Source organism: Chrysochloris asiatica, unplaced genomic scaffold (genome assembly GCF_000296735.1).
Source record: "Chrysochloris asiatica unplaced genomic scaffold, ChrAsi1.0 scaffold00284, whole genome shotgun sequence".
Classification (NCBI taxonomy): domain Eukaryota; kingdom Metazoa; phylum Chordata; class Mammalia; order Afrosoricida; family Chrysochloridae; genus Chrysochloris; species Chrysochloris asiatica.
Genome location: NW_006408802.1, coordinates 3,397,438 through 3,403,121, shown reverse-complemented (window position 1 = coordinate 3,403,121; position 5,684 = coordinate 3,397,438).

The following is a 5,684-nucleotide window of genomic DNA, read 5'->3' as shown; positions in this document are numbered from 1 at the left end:
AATATAGGGTCACTGTACCAAAAAGAAAATGGTTGATGCTCAATCATTTCAAGAGGTAGTATATAATCAAGAGCCAGTGATAACTGAAAGAAGAAGTCCAAGGTGCATTGAAGTTGATGGCAAAGAACAAGGTGTCAGAAATTGATGGAATACAAAATGAAATCTGTCATAAAACTGATGAGGTACTGGAGGTACTCACTCAAATATGCCAAGAAATTTGGAAGACAAACTACCTTGCTAACTGACTTGAAGAGATCCATATTTGTGCCCATTCCAAAGACAGGTGATTCGATGACATGCAGAAGTCATAGGACATTATCATTAATATTGCAAGCAAGTAAAATTTTGCTAAAGATAATTGAAAAGCAGCTGTGATTATACATCGATAGAGTACTTCCGTATCCTCAAGCCATGTTAGAAGAGGATGTGAAATGAGGGATATCATTGCAGGCATCAGATGGATGTTGGCTGAAAGCAGAGAGTACCAGAAAGAACATCTAAATCTGTCTTGGATGAAGCTCAGCCAGAATGCTCCTTGGAAGCCAGGATGGTGAGACTTTGTCTCTGGTACTTTAGACATTTTACTAGGAAAGAAGAGTCCCTGAGAATAACATCATGATTGGTAAATTAGAGGGTCAGTGAGAATGGTTGCCGCAGTGTCTGCAACAATGGATTCACACATGCAATGGTTTTGAGGATTGTGCAGGATTGGACAGTATTTAGATCTGTTATACACAGGGTTGCTTTGAGTTGGAGCCTACTCTGGGGCACCTACAATGACAACAGTAGTGTCAAGATGAAAGGGATGTTCAAGGGAGATGCCTACTCTAGGAGTCTCTGTTTTGGGATGTGGGAAAAAGAGAAATTTACTTGAAGGTAGGATCATTAGAGGAATTTTACACACATGAGAGTAGAAAATGAGAGACTGGATTGCTAACACTATCTTCACTTTCTATTAGTTTTCCTTCATCACGTGGTTAATGAATTTTCTGAGTTACAACCAGGGTAGAAAAGAAAAGTTCAGAGTAAAAATTGAAGTTTCCTGAATACTAAGATAGGGAAAAGCCACTTCCTTTATCACCCTTCAGGAGGATCCCACTGGGTCTTTGTGTACAGTAGGTATAGCAAACCTTGTATTCATACAACAAATAAATATTTGTAGTTATAGGCTAATTTTAGTTATTATGGACCACTAGCCACTTACCTCTGGCTCTCTGTAGCTACTTCCTTGTTGCAGAGACTACTCCTATTTGAATGGAGTTGGTCTGTGCTTCAGGGCCACTGAAGGGAGACTCAAGGGAAATATTTGCTCTAGGACAGTTGGACTTTGAGGAGGAGGGAATAGTTGTGGGTTTTTGTTTTTTGTTTTCAGCATGTGTCACTGGATGGCTAAAATACGGCTCCACAACCTGCTTGTCTTAACTCCTTCATGTTCTTTTGACTCATAGTCAAAGAATTAGAATCTTGCTGCATAGAAGCATATGTATACTCATCTGTTGTTAAATTCCAAGGAGTCAGTTACAACTCTTGGTGATCCTATATTAGGGTTTCCAAGGAGCAGCTGGCGGGTTTGATCCACCAATTTTGCAGTTAGCAGTCCAGTGCTTACCCTATAGTGCCACACTAAGACTCATTAGAATGGCCATTTTAAAATTTTGTGGTGTCCTTCTATCTTACAGCCTCTTTGCAATCTTGTTTTTCTTTTTGCTGGTATTTCTAGTTTTATCTTCCTTTAAATGTCTGAAATTTAGCTCTTCAGGGTTCTAGTGTTAGCCTTCTTCTTTCCCTATACTCACACTCTGGGTGTGAAGTTCCTTAGATCTAGGTCTTGACCTGCCATCCATGTAATGATGACTTCCGTGGCTTTATCTCCAGTTCAGATCACTCCCCTAAAGTATTTGAGAATATGACAGCAGTCAGGAAAGCTCTGCCCAAAATTCCATGGGACCAGTCACTTTTGTTTCAGGTATAAAGACTGCAACCTCATATCTGCTTGATCAGCATGGAATAAATGGCCATAATTAAGGATATGTAGGTGGAAAGAGTGGCAGGTGAGAAAATGTAGATGAATCAGTATGAATCCATCTCCAATACTGGTAAGGCAACAGCTATCTATTCCTTTCCTGTTGTTTGCAAAAGATGCAAATTTTGTTTAGATGGAGTATACCTGAGAGTTCCTATCAATGCATTCCCTGGTAAAAGCTAGGTTCATTGTGCCATCTTACATCCTTCCGAATACTGGTCACTTTGACACAAACCAACCAATCAAAAAAATGTTATTTCTAGAAATTAATCAGTAAACATTTCACCTGCTTTCCTTCACTGTTTTTCAAAGTAAGCATTTTTACTGAAGTATAATATATAAAACACATACATGTGTTATGATAGATATGTGATATATTTTTATATGTGGTGGTGATGGTTATGTGTCGTGGAGTCAGTTCTGACTCATAGCGACCTTGTACAGGGTTTCCGAGGCTGCAAATCTTTACGGGAGCTCCTGCGGAACACTTGGTAGTTTCAAATTTTTATATGTAGTTATAATTATATACACACACACACACATATATAGTGGCTAATTTCTTCTACAAAGATCAACACAAGGCTGATCCCTATGAGTTGGAGTTTATTCAGATATTCTGACATGCTAAAAAAACTACATAATCCTTGGTATCAATCACCACTCCTCTCCTCCCTCTAGTCCCAGGGTTCTGCAACACACTGTAACATCCTCCCAAAACTCAAAACTGTTAGATGAAATGGCTCACACAGTTGTGCGGTTGTGGAGACTGGCAAGAACCAAATCCATAGTGCAGAGATCAGTTTGGAAGACTATTCTATTCTTTTTTTTAGGTTTTCATGGCGAACTGAATGAAAGTTTATAGGGCAGATCATCAGTTTTACATTCAATAAAACATATACTTTGTTTCATTACAGTGATTATGATCCCCTCCATGTACCATCAGTTAACAGTACTTCTCTCTATTCTTTTAACTCTTTTTTATTTTTTTAAACACTCAGGCATATATAATAATTTACACCACCAAGTGGCACATTTTGCATCTCTGCCAGATCTCAGTCCCTCTCTTTCCATGAAACTAGAATCCTCAGCTGCTCCCTCTCTCCAATGTCCCTATCTCTGGTGTTGCTGCTTCTCTGGATAAGGTCTCACATTCTGTTTGTGCTCTTCTCCCTTGATGGTCCTATTATCCTGTTTCTGAACTATAAGATCAACTACTCCTCCATTTTTGTTACAAAACTTCTACCTTTACAATTGTAACAATTAGTCATTATAACAATTGCTAATTAATCATAAGAATCTTATTTCCATCTTTTTACCAGACCCATCTAGAGAAAATGAAAACTATTCAGTGGGGACTCGATCTTCCCCTACACACTCTTAAACTAAACACTCTCTTGAAACTTGTAAGCCAGTCTCTTCGTGCCTTTATTTCCCCTTCATTTTAGGTAGCCAGTGTCTAAGTTTTTTTTTTAGGTAGCCAGTGTCTAACCCCTATCTACCTTGTGTACAGAGGGGATAGCATTCATACTTGATGTGAAGATTCCTTCCCTTTCTGTTGGTATTTAGAACTACTACCTCCATGAGTATAAGTCAAGTTCATCAAATTGTAGCATTTTACCCTGATTTCCTTTATCAAAAATTGTTTTCTTTTTTATCTTCCTCTAGTCGAGTTCTGATTTTCAAGCCATCGAGGCTAGGTCAAAAGAGAACTATCTGCAAGTTTGGGTGTTCTTGTGCATCTCCCCTCACTTCATATCAACTGGTTACTTTGCTCTCAGCTCTAGCCCTCTGTGGCTATGTCCTTGTCTGTGGTCTCAGGTGTCCCCAGGTCTGTTTTCACCACACTTTGGACTAACCAGCCCTTCCTCTTCTCTCTCTCATCTCCAGGTAAACATGCATCTATGGAACATGGTTGAATTCAGCCCATTTCTTCATTGCTCACGAATAGACCAATGTGTTCGTCAGCAAGCTTACATGCCTGCTCATGTGTTCTCTTTGAGTTTTAGTCTTAAAGGGAGGTTTTTCTGAAGGAATTTTATTGCTTTCCTTGATGGCTTCCCAGCGAACAACTTGTTCATTCTTACAGTAGCCAGACGTATTGCCGTTTTTGTTTTGGTGTTTTCTTGATGATCTTTCTTTGCAGATACATCTTCTGTCCCTCTAGCTGTTCCAGGCTGATCTGCTTGTCCTTTCTAGTGGGAAAGTCCCACTGCAGAAGGTTTTGAATGGAGTTCAGGATTCCACATAAGGTCCTATACACTGCAAAGGCTCCGCTGGTGGCCTATTTCACTCAGCAAATTGTAGAACCTGTTTTAGGTATTCCAGTCAGTTATAGGCTGAAGACGGCCTTACAAACTTTCTGTAATCATATTTCCTGACATTCCTTTCTATTGCTCTCAAGTGTCTTATTTTACAATAGTAGGTAAGGGAAACTAATATTCATAAGATAATCAAGCATCTTAGTATTATTTCCTCTCTTCAGACTATGCCTCCATCCCTGTATCACAGAGCCCTGTTCTCAAAGGTTGAGCATACATCACTGTTTACCTCTGTCCCATTTATTCCATGCAAGCCTGTCTGTGTTCTATCTACCTTGTTCTTCCACCTACCCCCCTTCTTGTCTATTGCACCCGAACTGTGATGTGTCTGCCCTTACTCTGTGCTCTACCTTTGCCTCCTTCCACTTCCCCCAAACTTCCCACCCCATTCCCACTGGTAAGCACCAAAGAAAAACAAATGTTTTTTTTTTTTTTTTCCTTTTTGTGTGAATATCTTCTCTTAAGCTTTTACAATAATGGTCTAATACAATATTTATCCTTTTGTGACTGACTAGTTTCACTCAGCATAATGTCCTCAAGGTTCATCCATGTTATGTGGTGGCTTACAGCTTCCTTGTTATTCTTCAAAGTAGCATAATATTCCATTAAGTGTATGTACCAAAGTTTGTTGATCCATTCTTCCATTGATGGGCACTTATGCTGTCCTCATCTTTTTGCTATTGTGAATAGTGCTGCTTTAGACATTGGTGTGCATATATCTACTTGTGTTATGGATTGTTTTTCTTGTGCATATGTACCAAGTAGAGGAATTGCTGGATCATATGGTATTTCTATTTCCAACTTTCTGAGGAGACACCATACTATTTTCCAGAGTGGTTGGACCATTTTGCATTCCCACCAGCAAAGTAGGAGGGCCCTGTCTCTCCACATCCTCGCCAGCAGTTACTAATCTCTATTTTTGAACTTCACTGTTATTACTGGTATGAGATGATATCTCATTGTTGTTTTGATTTGTATCTCTCTAATGGATAATGATCATGAACATGTCTTCATATGTTTGTTGGCTGCCCAAATATCTTCCTTGGTGAAGTATCTGTTCATGTCCTTTGCCCATTTTTTAATTGAGTTATTTGTCTTTTTCTTGTAGAGGTGTTGTAGTTTCCTATAGATTTTAGAAATTAGTCCTTTGTCTGATAAGTCATTGAAAAATATTTTTTCCAATTCTGTGGGCTCCCTTTTTACTCTGTTGGCGAAATCCTTTGATACACATAAGTTACCAATTTTTATAATGTTTCAGTCATTTATTTTGTCATCATTTTTTGTGTGTAATTTTTGCAGTGTTTGGTAGTCTGTGTGTTCCCTGTATTAGAGACCTTAAATTT